Source organism: Acomys minous (assembly GCF_964271855.1).
Source record: "Acomys minous genome assembly, chromosome: 19".
In the NCBI taxonomy this organism is placed as follows: Eukaryota; Metazoa; Chordata; class Mammalia; order Rodentia; family Muridae; genus Acomys; species Acomys minous.
The window spans coordinates 57,242,028-57,259,382 of NC_140499.1; the positions used below are offsets into that span (position 1 = coordinate 57,242,028).

At 44.2% G+C, this 17,355-nt stretch overlaps 1 protein-coding gene across 4 annotated transcripts in view; it reads left to right on the forward strand.

The window, feature by feature from the left end:
- The first annotated feature begins 2,787 nt into the window (after positions 1-2,787).
- Positions 2,788-17,355, forward strand: part of FBXW7 (F-box and WD repeat domain containing 7) — a 167,466-nt gene continuing 152,898 nt past the window's right edge. For all 4 annotated transcript variants that reach the window (XM_084768919.1, XM_084768918.1, XM_084768920.1 and 1 more), the window contains exon 1: positions 2,788-3,967. The gene's annotated coding sequence lies outside the window, so the exon portion shown is untranslated. The remainder of the gene's footprint in view (positions 3,968-17,355) is intronic.

Here is a 17,355-nt window from a genome sequence, read left to right on the forward strand (position 1 = left end):
AAGGTTGAGCAAATATGGTAAGCACAACAGATTACATATCACATTATCTCATTTATATAGTATTCACAAGAAAGGGAAAAACTAAACAATGCAATGCTTAGGGATGAACACCTGGGATAAAACAATAAAGAAAAGCAAGGAAATGATTACCACAAAAGTCAGAATAACAGTACCCTCTAGCAGCGAGCACTGTGCTTAGGAAGGCCATTAGAGAGCTTTTGGAGGACTGGCAAAACTCCATTTATTGGCCCGGTGACTGCTCACATGGTAGCTTTGTTGGTAATTACAGAACACAACCACCTTATGTCTTTAAAACCTATTTCAAAAAACTGTGTAAAATTAACTGAATTTTTAGAAGTTTTGCTGGATAATCTAGGTTATGTAATCTTTGACAGTAGAAAGCACTGATGTGGGATAATAAAACACTGATTAGTTTCTCATACAAGCTCACTTTTAAGGGGAAAGTTATGAACCCTACACAGATATCCCTTTGCCAGGCTTTAACATAGTATGCAGAGCTTCACGATAAACTGATGAGCCAGGAAAAGAACCTTGCTGGCTGAAATAAGCTTTTAATTCTGGTCTTTGTCTTTGGAAGTCTTATTCACCTGATACATTGCTCTTATGGATTAACAGGCACTATAGGGAACTGAAAGGTCACAGAACAAGCTGGAGACGTATCAACTGCCCCTCTCCAGCAGCTAGTTGTGTAACAGCTCTTTTCTCCTGTTACCAGGCTGGGCAGGGAGGTGAACGGATCTTACTCAGTAAGCTTAGAGGGCCGACTGTTCCTCAGGGCTCTCCTGAGTGTCATTCTGTCCCTCGGTGACGAGGCTCTACACCATTGGCAATGAAACAGATCAGGCCTCTGAACGTTATGTACGGTGCACACTTTCCCAGAAGCATTCTCACTTGCAGAGCTCTGATGTTTATACTCTTAGCTTCAAAAATCAATCAATCAAACAATCAAAAACCCCAAAACTCCTCTAAACCTGTATTTTATTTCTTTAATTTTTGCTGTAAGGAAGAGAGTTCAACAAAAAGGATTCTGTGGTAGCCATACTGGACTAGCTTATTGCTCTGAATCTCTATGAATCTTGAATACAGCCAGCAAATGGATCACTTTTGTAGACAGTCAAACACAGGGTAATTCATTGGGGCCCAGTTATCTGACTTCCCAGGGTTTCCGGTGGTGTACAGCAGGGCTGGGTACACCTTGTGAGTCTCTCCTTACTTTTTGTGGTATCCGCCTCTCCCCTTTATCACTCCTTTTTTCCTTGCAGCCTTTGAACAAAAAAAACCCGAAGCCTTGATTTATCCGTGTAGACATTTCCTTGATCTACGGTTTGCATGTGGTGGTGGCAGCGGTGGCATAAACCCTAGGCTTATTTCCTAAATGTGTACACAGTGTATCTGGCCCAATCTCCCAAGCAAGGTGGAAAGGCCCGAAACACTTAGGATGGCCACTACTGGTTCTTCCAGAGGAGGGGAATGCAGGGCTCCAGCCATTCAACTGTGGAATCTGTTTCCCTTCATTTTTGCTGCTGCTTTACTCTCATTCTCCTCTGACCAAGAAGGGCAGGTTGGGGACAGGTTTCTGAGGATTGTGGTCCCTTTGTCTCAAAATTCTTTTACTAGAGAACCACTGCTTAAATTTCACAGATTAAAATTTCCCTAAACTTATTTCCTAGAACAGAATCTGTTGGACAAACGGCCCAATGTATTTATTAATAATGCCCCCCCACCATCAGACGCAGAGAGTGATTGAAAAGAGCGAGCGTTTGAATAATACCTGAGATGCGCCAAAAAAAAAATTTTTTTTTGAAGACGGTAAGGCGCACTGGTGAACGAGATCAGCTTTCTAAAAAGCTCAAAAAAAAAAAAAATCCAAACGACAAGCAAGAATGACTTTTAAAAGGGAAGCCCGATTACATTTGCCCCTTGAAAACATGGAAATCCCCTCTATCCTTTGCTAGAGGTTGGTTCCCTCCCCGGCCCCAAGCCTGAAGTAGTGACTCCCATCCCTTTCCTTTCACGTCGGGGTGGGGGTTGGGGGGATGCATTACAACTCTCAGGTTCTACGCTTCAATTTACAAAACGCTAGCGCTTCCACCCTCACCCCCCGAGTTTCGCTATTGGAGCGCGAGAGGCATTCATGCATGCATGCATTCATTCATTCATTCGTCAAACCTTCGCACTACACAGAATACGGAGCAAGTTTTCACCCCACGCCACGGGAAGGGTGGGGCGCACGCTCCCTGGAGCAGGTGCAGCAACTGGGCTGTAGGTTAACTTTTCCACACGTCTCGCTGCTCCGGGCCAAATGCCTCACCTTCGGGTGGTGCTCGCCCTAGCCCGGCCCCCGGGCCTGGGCCTCCTCCATGCTCCCAGAGGAGCAGTCCGCACCTGCCCCGGAGGGAACGGCTACGGAGCTGGCTCTCCGCGCCGCCCTCGGGTCAGGGGGTAAGATCAGGCGGTAGCTTAGGCTCGCCTGGGCTCCTCCCCTTCCTCTCTTCAGTTCTGACGCGGCCGTAGAGGCGGTGGCGGCAGCAGCAGCGGCGGCGGCAGCAGCAGCAGCAGTCCCGCGGCCCGAGGCGCACCCACCCGCTCACAGATCTCGACTTCCTCTTCCCTTGATGCGTCATCAGAACGCGCCACATCCTCCCAGGGCGGGGTGGCTGGTGAGGGCGGGGGAGAAAAGGCCAGCGAAGGAAGGCGCCCAGAGGAAAGAGAGGGGAGGGGGGGAGGAGAGAGGTTGCTAGGCGACTTGCGTCATCTCAGGGCGCCGCTCTCCTCCCGCCCCTCTCTGGAGTGAGGCGAGAGCCCCGCACAGAGCGAGGGAGACAGCGAGCTGTGCTCCGGGCGCTGCCGCCGCCACCGCAGCCGCCGCCGCCGCCGGCGAGAGCGTGAGAGCGAGTGAGTGGACGAGCATCCGAGCGACCCGGCGCCCGTGCACTGGCCGCCGCCGAGACCTTCACCGCAGCCCGGGCCAGCGGGAGCCGCGGCTACCGTCCGCTCCCCCCCTTACCTTCCCGGCCGGCAGCCGCAGCTGCACACGCCGGAGCCGGAGCTCCAGCCGGAGCCGGAGCCGGAGCTGGAGCCCGCGGCCGGGGGGCAGGGAAGAAGAGGCTGCCGCGGGTCGGGACTGGTAGCTGCTCAGCCAAGAGAGGACGTCCGCGAGGGGCTGGGCTTTCTGCCTCGCCCCGGGGCGTGGGGCGAAGGACCCCCCGAGGTGTAGGGAGGGGGTCCCGGCCGCCGCGACACATGCGGGAGCCGGGAGCGGGGGCGGCGCCGATCCGAGCCCGCCGGGTCCCCAGCCTAGCCGCTGTCCGGTCCTGTCGTCCGGGGCCGTAGCATCGCATCGCGGAGTGTATGAGCCGAAGCCCCCAGCCCAGGAGCCACCCCCCGGCCGGGGGGGCGGGGACCCCGATGTGAAGCGGCCGCGGCGGCGTGGTGAGCGGCCCCGGCGCCGCCGTCCTCTCCTTCCCTTCCCCTCCCCTCCCCTTCACCCCCTCTTGTGGGGGGGGGGCTTCTCCTCGGGCCAGCCGCCGCCCCCCTCCCGGCTCCTCGGCGGGACTCCGGGAGTTCTCGGTGCCCCCTCCCCGCCCCAGCCCCCCTGGGCGGCGGGGCCGGGGGGGACTCGGGGGGCCGGCCGCAGCCTCCGCCCAGAGGAAACTTTACCCAAACAAAATCATCGAGCTTTCCGATCGTGACTGTCCCGGGACAAGTGGCCCTGGACGGGCAGAAGCCACAGCCTGCAGAGACCCAGGAAGAGGAAAAGCGGTGACCGGGGCCGCCGCCGCCTCTATCCCGGCAGCGCGGAAGATACCCGGGTCGCTGTCTGGTGGAGCGAGGCTAGTACCGCTTCTTCCTCAGTTCCGCGCCGAGCCTTCCGCAGCTGCCGCCTCAAGCCTGAAGGAGGAAGGGAGCCAGCCCACATTGTCAGAGCCACCGCTGTTTCTGAAGCGTGAGTGGACCCAGGGGAGGGGGACGTTCAAGGGTGGCAGGTGGGAGCTGGTGGGTGCTCGGTGCTGGAGTTCGGCTCTTGTTTCTCAGGAGGGTTAGCAGTGGATACCTTTCCTTCCTCCTGAAGGGAGGAAGCATCAGTTTGCAGGAGTAGTACAAGTACACCCGGCTTTTCCTAGTGGAGCTGTATCTCCAGAGTTTGCACTTTTCTGGATACTAATGGGCAAAGGGAAATTGAGAAAGCCTATGGACAGCTCTGTTCAGTACCTTTTCCTGGCACACTGGCTGTGCTCCACCACAGTGGTTTTTGTTTCAGGGAAACTCCCATGCATGGAGTCCCACGTGGCAATCACTTGAATCAAATTATTATTATTATTATTATTATTATTATTATTAATTATTATTATTATTTTCATTTTAAGCTATTGATTTTGAAGTTGCCCTTGAAAGGAAGACCAGTTTTTGTTTTAGTACATATTGGAGTTGGTGCCCCCCACACCTTATTTCCCAAGTGTGCAGATTGCTGTGTGTAAGGAAGATGCTAACACATTTCAGACGCTCAGGAGAATGCTAATTCCAAGGATGTGCAACTCACTGAGATTTACTAAATTACCATTTCATAAGAGTTGCAGTACTTTCTCTTCCTTAGTGCTCTTTTCTGTCTTTTTTTGGGGGGGGAGGAGAGTAATATATTTTATGTGATAGCACATTGTTACTAGGCAGTGAAAGGGCATATGCAGCTTTTCTAATTTGGCTCCATCTGTCACCTTAGGAGAAACTTCATACTCTTTCAAGAAAGCATTTCGGGTATCTTAAGGGTGCTAAATTAGACAGAAAAGTATTGTTTCATATATGTGAGGTTAAACTAAACATCTAGAGGGTTAACACTGCTCATTTTGTGTAACAAGGAGCATAGGTAGCGTAAGACTTAGAATTCTGGTCCATCCAGGCAACTAAATGTGCGCAAAGTAGAGATGCTCTGTAGAAATGAATGAAAACCTGTGCTTGCCTGTCTGTCTAGCCATCCGTCCATCTGCCCATCCATCCATCCATCTTAATTTCTCCATTCAGGATCATGATTAAATTTATTTGAAAGTTTCTGACATTTCACAATGTTCAGGTCCTGGTCTCCTCTCCTCTTTTTAAAGTAATGAGCCTGCAAGTTTATTAGTTTCTGCGTTATGTAACAATTCACTTATTTTCAATCTGCCTCCTCAGTCTTCCAAGACACAGTTTGAGGAACGATAACACACCATGAGTTCATCTTTTCTCGCTTCTGTAGATTTTAGTTATTGCTTACTGTCGTCTGCCCGACAGCCACTACCACTGCTGCTTCATGGTCGTCTTCCACCTCTTCTTCTCTCCCTCCTCTTCTTCCGTCTCCTCCTTTTCCTTTCTTTCTTCCTTCATTTTTTCAAGACAGTTTCTCTGTATTGCCTTGGCTGTCCTGGGACTTGCTCTGTAAGCCAGGCTTGCCTAGAACTCACAGAGATCCATCTGCCTCTGGCTCCAGAGTGCTGGGATTAAAAGGCATGTGCCACACCTGCCACCTATGTCCCAGCATTTTAGAGTACTTTGACTTTTCCTGCGTTTCTTTGATCACATTGGCCTCCTGTTTCCCTTTAGATGCTTTGTGCTTCATGTGCTTTCACAAGACACCTTAAAGTTCCCTAGATAGGAATTGGCATGAAATGTTGAATTTTGAGTGTTATTTTAGGTCTAGACTAAAACATGGGTTTGGACCTGTTAACCTTATTTTGTGGCCCTGAGAAAGTCATGAATTCTAACTTTTAAAAAGATGATGATTGAGAAACTTCAGTCTTGCATAGTTTGCTTTTTGGAAAGAAAGGGACTGTAAACCAAGATATTACACTTTAAGTGTGTGTTGCATCTGGTCAAAGTTGCTCAGTGACATGAGGACCTGCTTTGTGTGTAAATTGGTTTTGAGTTATGGGAGTACCTTATTGACTGAAGAGATAGCAAAACATTTTCATACTTCCAGTCTTCTTTCTTACCAGTGACAAAGGCAATCAAATGCAAAATCACAAAACTGTTAGGAAAAGTTGGGCTGGTGCAGTGGCCCAGTGGGTAAAGCTGCGTAAGTCTGAGGTTGTGGAGTCTAATTCCCATAACCTAAGGTGGAAGGAGGAAACTAAGTCTATAAAGTTGTCCTGTGACCTGTGTCATGTGCATGACCATGCGGTGGTCGTGGTCGTGGTCGTAATAGTAATAGTAATAGTAATAGTAATAGTAATAGTAATAGTAATAGTAAAAATAAATAAGCCCTTTAAAAATGTAGGCAAGGGGGAATGTATTACTGTTGTTACTCTAAGATCACTGTATGCCAGGAAATGTTGATTTTTGGATTACCCAGGCATAATTGGAGTGTTGGAGCCAAATCTCGGAAGGGTTCTTTTAGGAAAAAAAGAATACATACAAACAAAATATTAAAGACTTAGAGTCAGACCATGTAAAAGTGAGATCTAGTTAGGAAGTTAGCTTGGTAGGGATACGAACTGAGGGAGCTTCTTGGCTAGAGTTAAGGTCAGTTTGTGTTTGATTAGATGCATGGTTACAGTTCATAAAAGAATTTGAAATCAGTGTTCTAAAGAGGGTAGTTTCAGGTGATTGGGGAGAAATTATTTTTAGAGACATTATGCTGGCTCTTAAGATTTTGTTTCATTAGGAGCCGAACATTTTCACACTATGGTCATCTAGGGGGCAGCACAGGAGGAGGTGTGAAAAAGGAAATGCTCTCAATGTTTTTTTTAACAGGGTGCTAGTAGTTTCTCACGAGCAAGAAATCAGAACGAGGGCAGCCGACTCTGCTTTGGATGCTGGAGTTTGGGTTAGGAGCTGGAGATCCATATAATTCAAGTGTTGGTTCATTCTGTTTTTCTTTGCTTGCCTGTCTTTTCTTAACAGTTTTTCACTTTCTTTCTAGACTCTGTTTCTTGTCCCAGGCTGACCTTGAACTTGCTGTGTAGCTAAGGATGACCTTTTAACTTGTAATCACCCTGCCTGGACTTCCTGAATGCTGAACTTACTGGTGTATGCCACCATTTCTGGCTTTGTAGTCTGGGGATGGAACCTAGTGCTTGTGCATGCTCTGCAGGTAAGTGTAGCTCACTTTACTGACTGAGCTACATCCTCAGGGCCCCGCCCCATGGAGCTTTTAAGACTGCAAAGTAGTTTGGTGGTATGCTGACGCTGTAGGTAGAGATAGGAGTCATCCTCACAGTCTTTCAGTTTCTGAGATTACTGACGTGGAGCAAAGAGATAGAAGACGAGTTTTAAATTTGGGGGATGGGGCTTGTGTTGGTGTAAGCACAGGCATAATAAGAGAGATACTCCCCAAAGAGATGCTTCATAAGTGAGCAAAAAATGACAGTTAAAAAGAGGAGCAGTTGTTAACCATGGCTGCCAGCTCAGTTAGGGAACTTATAAGTAAAATGGCAGTCTACTTTCTCCAAACTCAGGGTTTTAAAGTTTCCTTGCATTATTATAGTCTTAAGCTTGGTCTTAATACTAATGAACTGGGGCTAAAATTTGATGAGAGAGAAGGGTGTTTCTCTTACTTGCAGAGATGTGCATCTTTATATCCCATACAAGGGAGGGGCATCCCTGTGTCAGCACAGATGTGTTAGGGATACTTTTTTTGTGTGTAAACTTAAAAATAATTTAGTACTTATGAGTATTTAAACAAAACAAACAAATAAAAACCCAAGCCAGGTCAGGGCACACACCTTTAATCCCAGCCTCAGGAGGCAGAGGCAGGTGGATCTCTGAGTTCGAGGCCAGCTTGCTCTACAGAGAGTTCCAGGGTAGTCAGGAACTCTGACTCTGTCAAGAGAAACTCTGTCTTGAAAAGCAAACAAAAATACATAATCATTGTTTTCATGTTTCTTTGTTTGACTTCAGTGCCTTCTAAAGCTTTGTTGGCTTCTAGAGTGTATCCAGTTGGCAGAAATCTCTTGGAATAGATATTTTTAAACAAGGAGCTAGGTCTACCATGCTTTTAGGATGAGGCGCTAGCGATTGGAGTATTTGCTGTGTAAGGATCCTTTTGCTACTTTCCTTATTCCTTACATGGGTGAAGACATGCTTAAGTATATTTAGAAGGCAACCTTTTAGGCTTAACATGATTTACTAATATGGTGGATTCCATGATGGAGAATGGTAACATTTATATTCTTTGCCTTGGCAATTTTGCTACTAATAGGCGAGCCTTGAAGTTTGCTGTCATGTGTGTCTTAGTACCCGAGTCCTTGTGGGGCTTAGCAGCAGCTCACTTAGATAGTCTTTGAAGATGATTCTTGGGAAAGTCTTGTGGGACATGAAGAGAGGATTGGCAGGATTGGCAACCTTTCTGTGTGGGTCACAACTTGGAGCTGATCCTGTCATGTGAAAGCAGCTATAGAAAATATGGAAGTGGGCTACTGTTCTAGTGGGATATCATGAGTTAAAAACCAGAAGCCGATGGGATGTATCCTGTAGGTGGAGTCGGTAGACCCTGCAGACACCTAAATCCACCAGCATAGAAAGTGTGAACCGCATCCTACTACAGAGCCAGATTGCCCATTTCAGGCTGGATTCAGTTTCCCAGATAAGATGTGTTGCTCTGGTCTGCCTTGTAATGATGATTTTTGCCTTCATAGTGATGAGAATAATGGACCAAGAAGCAGAGGTGATGCTCTCTAAGTGGATCTGAAAATATCTTATCAAAACATGCCGTAATTGATGTCTGTAACAAAACCAAGGCAATTTACTTTTTTTAAATTTATTTTTTATTTTTTATTTTTTAAAGGCAACTTATTTAAAAAAAAAACAAAGCACCCAGCATTTAATCTTGCTTACAGTTTCAGTGGGTGGGTTCATGATTAGCATGGCTGGCAAACATGGCGGCAGGCAGGCATGCGTGGCCCTGGAGGAGCAGCTGAAAGTTCAAATCAGAGCCCACCCCCAGTGACACACCTAGTCTTTTCAAAGCAGTTCACCAACTGGAGAGCAAGTATTCAAGTAGATGAGCAGTGGGGGACATTCTCATTCAAACCACCACAGTTGGTGTGCAAGGATGTACTTGTCTTCCTATTGTGGCTAGAATAATCTTGTTCAGGGAGAAGCTTGCTACCCGACCCCCCTGCCACTGGGGATTGGAACCCAGAAACACAGTGCGTGCTAACCAAGCATTCTGCCACAGAGCTACATCCCCCAATGGTAGAAGCTTGCATTTGAAAGGTTCTGAAAAATTGTAAAGCATTTGCTTTTAATGTGAAATTGAAAGCATTTAAGTTGTTTAAATTAGACAAAGATTAGTCAAGTCAGATGCTAGGAATGTTAAGGTTTAATGCTTTCTTTCCACTTCTTAAAGTCATTATCTTATACTAAATCAGTGTAAAGAATTAAGCACAAAATTATTTTCATTTTGTTTTTTAAGTATTGTTAAATTTTAAATTACCTAAGTCATTTGAAGTATACTTTAAAACAATATTGCTACCTTTAAGAGTAAATGCAAATGTATTGCATAGAAAAGACTAGCTATTCATTTAGTGTAATTTTTAATGTTACAGTCAATGTTAAAACACTTATTTCATATGTCAACAAATACCTGCATTAGATGATAGGATATTTACTCTGTTTTTGCCAGTTTTGTTTCAAGATGCTCCTTTTTTTGGTACAATACAGTACAATAGTGATTCCTTTTTAGTTAGTGTCAAAGCTGTATTTACTGTAGTATGGTATACTATACCCCTCGGTGTCATAGGACCCCTGCAGATAGCAGAATCTGAGAATGGGTCTAAGTTGCATATATAAAAGAAAGAGCGATTGAAAGGGCCTGGTGCAGTGGCTTGCCACCATGGCTGAGGACCTGAGTTTCTAGAACTGACATGATGGAAGAAGAGAACTTACTCTTGAAAGTTGTCCTCTTGCCTCCACATGTGCAGTAAGTGTGTGCCCCCCATAGGTCATAATCAAAGTATTTACATGTAGCCTGCTTTTATATATAAACACATATATACATGATATACATGAACATACGTATATATCTATAAAAGCATCTTCTGTATACTTTAAAATTCACCTCTAGACTACCTGTAAATACATAATACAACATAAACAGCACATTAACCGTTGTTATACTATATTGTGTAGGAGACAACAACAATAAAAGTCCACAAATTTATCACACTCATTTTTTTCTGGGTGTTTTTGATTTGTGGTTGGTTGAGTTTGTGGATATGGAACTCACAGATAAGGATGTCAACTGTTTATTCTGTAATATAGTTGATAATTTGGTTTCTGCTTTGATATAATCTGACAATTTTAGTGTCTTTGAGAGGGTCACTTGAATGTATGTTTAGTATTTTTTGTGGGGTTGGGAGGGTGGGCTGTTAGCTTGTCTGTATGTGTGTGCACACGTGTGTATGTACGTGTGCGTGCAGTTCTTTTAAGACAGTCTCTTACCATAACCCAGGGTGCTTTTGAATTTGAGATACCACTGCCTCAGTGTCTGGGGTACTGAGATTATAGGCATCTACAGCCATGCCTGGATTTATTTCTATTTTTTAACAATCTTACCTTACACATTCTGCTTTGTAAAATAATTTTTATCAAAGGATGGGCGACAAAGTTAGAAGACACAGGTGTTCTTCTCACGCCAGCAAGGACTCGAAATACAAATATTTTACTTTGGCAAAACTTAGTAGACCAGAAATGGTGAGCTCTGTGTGTATGTGTGTGTGTGTGTGTGTCTGTGTCTGTCTGTCTGTCTGTGTTCATTACCATTGCAAATAGATGGGTAATTTGTTTTCAAATAGTGAACTCTTCTTTTGAGACTTTTGTCATCTAGTGTAAATCATCCTGGGGTAGGCCTGAACATACACAATTAGAGTTTTGCTGTTCTCTGATGTTAGCTTGCTGATAGTTTCTTGTAATACCTTTCATATATGCAAATGGAGTATATTTCCTAAATGCATATGATATTTATGCATATCCTGGTAAGTACCAGTTTACATATAAGTATACTTAAAATTATTCCTGAGACACTTAGAAATTATGAAATCCTTGAGACACAGTTCCAATTTTCACTGAGCTCTGGGACAGTAGAATGATTAATTTAAAAGAAAAAATTCTAGAATGTTTTAGTGCTTTGAGTACACTCAATTTTTCTAATAGAGTAAGCTTAACAAGGGAAGTGGGAAACAGTGTTCCTGTTGTGTTATCTTCCCTGTGTGCAGAGGGAAATGCATAAGACATCCGCTGCCATTTGCTCTTTCTCCATCAGACCTAAAGCACAGCTGTGCAGCAGTGAGATCCTACTGGTCTGTTGCTAAGCCTGCCGTCCCTGCCCTTTGCTTTCACCTCAAGAATAACTACTAGAAATCCGCGTGGCTTTGGCATAAGGTAGCTCTTTTTTCCCTCCCTCTTTGTGCATTTTGTACTGGTATATTGTGATAGATGCTTTTTTCTATGCTATACGACTTCTCTGATACTTGAGCATCTTAAAAGCTAGTACAAAATAGGGCTAACAACACACACACACTTAGCCTTTCTTATATTGAGAGGTCACCATGAACACACTGTGTTTGCCTTGGGCTCTCTTATCCCAGGCCACCCTGAGACTCACCTATATAGGCCTCAACCTGAGAGCTCTTTGTTGGAGCTCCCCAAGTGCTGTGCGTGCGGGGAGGACAGGCCTGTGCCACCAAACGCCATTTGCCAATACTGATAACACCAGTCAGCGAAATTGCCAGGCCAATTGCTGGTCTTTCGGAAGAAAGAATATCATTGGTTGATGTTTTAGGATGTCAGTTTTTTAGGAGAGTCTAAGGTGTGTTAGAACGTGGCATGATGTTCTTGGTCTGAGACTTTGCTTCACCAAAAGTATGGAGTAATTTATAACTAGCTACATCCAGTGAATGACAACACATTCCTGGAACCAGCAATGAGGTGCTAGCCTGTGTCTCATCTAGGGACACAGTCACACTTCTGAGGCAAAAGTCAGTTAAGGGATAGTTTTTAAGCTTCATGGCCTTGGACAAGTCACCTCCTTCGTACCCATTCACCAGGGAAAGTATGTTTTTCACAAGGCTTGCTGTGATTAATGAGATAATTGAAAACTGTGCAAAGCTCATATATATGATCACCAGTGTTAATTTCTTAAGTTACATGCCTTTTAATATGTGATGTGAGTAGAAGACCAGAATCAGGCATAATTTTACCCAACAGTTTTGTCTTAGTTAGGGTTTCTATTAATGTGAAGAGACACCATGACCACAACAACTTTTTTTTTCTTTCTTTCTTTTTTGGTTTTTCAAGACAGAGTTTCTCTGTGTAGCCTTGGCTGTCCTGGACTCGCTTTGTAATCCAGGCTGGCCTTGAACTCAGAGAGTGCTGGGATTACCGGCATGTGCCACCATGCCTGGCAGGGCAACTCGCATAAAGGAAAACATTTGATTGGGGCTGGCTTACAGTTTCAGAGGTTTAGTCCACATCATCATGACAGGAAGCACGGCAGCACACAGGCAGACATGATGCTGAGAGGGAGCGGAGAGCTCTACATCTTGGTCCTTGGGCAGCAGAAGTGACCTACACACTAGGCCTAGCTTGAGCATCTGAGACCTCAAAACCTGCCTCCACAGTGACACACTTCTTCCAACAAGGCCACACCTCCTCATAGTGCCACTCATTACTATGGGCCAAGCATTCAAACACATGAGTGTATGGGGGCCATTCCTATTTGACACCCTCTCCATTCCCACCCCAGGGCGACAGGGTTTCTCTAGTCTTGGCTGTTCTGTAGACCGAGCTCTGTAGGCCTCACAGAGATCTGCCTACCCCTGCTGGGATTAAAGGTATGAGCTAACACTGCCTGGCTGAGTTTACCCAACATTTAAATGAACACTTACATTTGTATCCCTGTTTCATAAGCATCAAAATAAATGCATGTTTAATTAACATTTTATTAATAAGTACTAAAATCTAGAGAAAGGACAGAATTATTTATAGACAGGGTAGACTTATGTCAACATTGCTGAACTTTTAGTTCATTGCCAAAGACCTCAGTAGTGCATGGAGCGGAAAGGTTTCCTCTTTATTCTTGAATAATTGGTGGTTTTGTTTTTTTTCTGATAGTGATTAGGATTCAAGTTGCCTCTCAAAATCCTGGGATTCACTTATTAGTTCTCACTATATACTCCCTCTTTATCCCTGGAAATAAAAGGCTTTGGAATATCGGGAAGTCAAGTAGAAGATTTACCTGTATCGGTTACATTTCAGACTAAGATTGAAATAGCTTTATTTAGATAAACACATTGTTAGTAGTGATCTACTTTTTTCATAAAGTGATTTTTTTAAAAGGTGTGTGTGTGTGTGTGTGTGTGTGTGTGTGTGTAATGTTCTTTAAATACAAGATAGCTTTCAAAAATACTTTTTCTTCAAGTCTGGAATAGTTTATCAGCATATAGAAGGAATAAATGCTTCTTGATGGTTTTAAAAGTTGGTTTATATTATTTTTAATTCTGTGTGTATGTGTATGTCTCTGTGTGTACTTATGTGCAGGTGCCTGGAGAGGGCAGAGGTGTCAGCTCCTCTGGGGCTGGAGTTACTGGGGCTCATGAATGTCCCGGTGTGGGTGCTGGGGGCCAAACTGGGCTCTTCTGCAAGAGATGTGTCTGCTTCTAATGTCTAACCCATCTGATTCTCTTGATTTTATTTTGCTTTTGGAATCTTCTTCTGGTTTGGGAGCCATTTGGTTAAGCTTTTATCAATTTTTATTTAACAGAATTATATATTTAAGTCTGTGAAAACCCCTTGGCAAGATAAAAGATTGAACATGTCTCAGCAGTAATGATCTTGTTAGCTCTGGTCTTTACAACCACCTGCCCCGCCTCCCTCAACCCTCCCCCCCCCTCGCCTTTTTAGGCAAATTCCTCTAGATTTTGATATAAATGCAAACATAGGTTGGTTTATCTGCAGGTGGGTCTCTTATTAGATGGCTATTTGATGAAGATCTAACTTTTAGAAATGTTAATATTTTAACCTTTTCTTGTTGGTAGCAATTGGTGTTAGGTCGTCTCTTGCTTTCTTTCCACTTCAGTTATTTTCAAGAGGGACCTTAGACTTAGGGTGTGAACACATCCTGATTTCTATAAGAAAGAACTCAGTCATTTGTTACCGTTGTGTGGTCAGTAGCTCTTAGCTGTGAATCTGGTGGTGCAGGCCGTGCAGGACCTTTCTCTATGGATCATTACATAGATGGGACTATTTTCACTTGGGAAAGAGAAGATTTTAATGTACTGGATTGAGACATTTGGAGCAGGAAACAGATATTTAAATTTGTTATAAAAGTCATCGAGTAGGAGAGGTGGAAGGGAGGTGCAGGGCGAGGGGAGAGACAGCAGAACCGAAGAGGGAGGGTTGAAAAGCAGACTTGGGGAGCCTGTCTCCGGAAGTTTTGAGGTCAGCCTTAGTCAGAGGTCACACCCTGTTATTTCTCTGGGTTGTGGACTTGTTATCTGCTACTCTTTGAAATGCTGATTAGAAGATTGATTTTTGTTCCTGGCTTTTCAGCATCTGGATTCTTTAAACCATTGAATTTCTAATCTGTATTCATAATCAGTGTGTCCCAGGGTGGGAAAATTTCCACTATACCTGATAGGAGGAGGTCTGGACAAAGGGTCAGCGTTTCTAACTCACCTAAGAGGGATGCTAGCAATTCTATGTGGCCAGCTAAGAGGTGAGCTTTGAATTGATGGCCCAAGTTCAGTGTGTTTGCTGTACAACTGTGAGGATGATAATAGTACCTCCAGCTCTCATAGGGTAATTAGGAAGACTGGCATTGTGCGTGAAAGCCTCTGCACAGTGTGGGTCAGTGCTCAGTAAATGCTAGCCGCTGTGCTAATTCATAGTGCAGTGTTAAGTTATTGTTATTTCTGTGAGGTTGCTCTGTTTTCAGGAGCTGATGTCATCTGTGATCTTTGCTCTTGAATACGTCCCTATTTTGAATACTGCCTTTATTCAGCAGAAGATATTTACTGAACACCTACTGTGCCAGGCCTTGATCTAAGGGAACAAAGCACAAAAATACCTGCTTGCTTGAAACTTCTCTCTTGGAGGAGGAGGCAAGACACACGCAAATTAAAAGCAAAACAGAAACGAAGAAACCGGGTTGGTGGATTTTGTGTGTTGGAAACTGCCGTTAATCAAACCTGCTGGTCTCTCCTGTTTCTGTTGCAATGCTTTCGTTTGGGAGCTCCGTGAGCACGGGACACAGCTGGCTCCATGGTCCCTGGCTGTGGTCTGTCTCCCTGTGAAGGCAGCTCCAAAACTTTCATCTTAGTACTTAAGTTGGCTAGCTCAGACTTCTCCTTTGCGTCCTCCAGATCTGTCCCAGCCTTGGCTTTGCCTCTCTCCAGCCCCCACCCTTTGCCTTTCATCTCTGTCATTCTCAAGAGACAGTGCATAGAAAACCTCTTGTCAAATGTACTCTCTGTGTATGTGGCATTTTCCTGTCTTGTGTTTGCTCTCTTTTCATTATCTTTAATTGAGATACTTAGTTTGGTTAGTCTCATTTTTAAAAAAATCCTATTTTTCTTGTATCTTTAATTAAATTGTGAACCTCTTAAGGTTACAAACCACTGTTCATTCTAAGTTGAGGTTCCTTACTTAGGAAAAAAGGATACTACTTGCCCCAAGGGGTGTTGTGAGTTTTCTGAGAGCTAATGTAGGAAGATCTTCTTCACAAATGGTGGGCCCGCCTTCCTCAGCACTCTGTTTGCTGCAGCTGTGACCACAGTGCTGAAAACATTTGCTGTCTATCCTGGGCCAGTTTGGAGGTTTTACAATTTCACTTTCGTTTTGTTTATAGTTACTTTTAAAGTTCTTTAAAATTTAATTTATTTATTTATTTTTTATGTTGCAGTGTTACTTTTCAAATATGAAAAATGTGATGCTGTAGCAATGATTCTAGAGCAGGCACTCAAGGCACCACGTGTGGGTGTAGGTTCAGGTCCTCACACTTACAGGTTGTAGGACTTTGGCAAGTTCTTTGACCTCTCTGTTCAGTTGTTCATCTGCACCTTGCAGATGCTATGCTTTTAGGGAGAAGGAGAATCACAGCGCTGTATCTGGCGTGTGGTAACTAATCTAACAGTGGAGGTGTTTCTGACGGTCACAGCTGTGTGGACCGCGAGGCGAGGAGCAGAGTGGGCAGTGGGGGGCGGGGAGGGGAAGGGAGGATGACCTGACGAGCTGGTATCTAATGACTAGAACCTGCTCTCAATGACACATAGTGCAGTTCTCACAGCACAGGATCACTTGCTCTAAAATCCCAGTACTGCTACTGTTGGGAAGCCTGCTTTATAATTAAACTCCCACTCTTTTATTTGGATTTGTTCTTTGTATAAGCCATTTTATCTGCTAGATTCTGTTTAAGACCTGATTGTTGATAAATGTGCATATTCAGTCTAAGAAAGACTTATAGGAAAGTCAGTCAATAGCACTTTTTTTTCTTTTTCTTTTTTTCTTTTTTTTCTAGACAGGGTTTCTCTGTGTAACAGCCCTGGTTGTCCTGGAACTCGCTCTGTAGACCAGACTGGCCTCGAACTCACAGAGATCTTCCTGCTGGGATTAAAGGTGTGAGCTACCACCGCCAGGCACACCTTTTTTTTTTTTTTAGGTGAAAGAGCAATTTGTTCAAAAATAATTTAAAAGTGTGTATGCTCTTTCAGAAACAGGGGAATATTTCCTACTTTCTGGTAGATTTTACTAATTTTTAAAAATTTGGTAAACTACTCATGTAAAAGTATATTTAGAACCGAGGGCTTGTGAGTTATGAATGCTAGAATATGCATTTTATAAATGTGCATTAAAAGAAAACACAGAGCCAACTGAAGGAAATGACCTGATGGGAAAACTTGGGCCATGGGTATTCCCTTTCTCTCCTCTTATTTTATTACTAAACAAGCTAAGGACTTTTCTGTCTTCTCTTTTTAATTTTTTCTCATTGTTTAAAATTGAATCTTGCTATTCTCTGTTGAGCCTTTTTCTTTCTCTGCTTTTGAGCTTTGCATTTTCACCTCAGCTGACCCGTGGTTGGTAGGCTTTCTAGTACAGACCCTATCTGCATGCAGACTTCCCTTTGCTGTCCCCAGCTCCCGGGAGACTTTTGGCCCTACAGCCTGAAGCAGGAACTGGGAAGAGCAGACTGCTATGCGGTGTTTGCTGGCGTGCCAAGAAAGTAGTCACATGCTTTTCAGTCTTTTGTAGTTCACGTGACTTTTATCATTTGTATGTAAAAGACTGGCTGTGTTTTCAGGTATATAAAACATATGCGTACTTTACATTTGTGTATGTGTGTGTACATGTGTGTATATTAGTTAGTTAGGA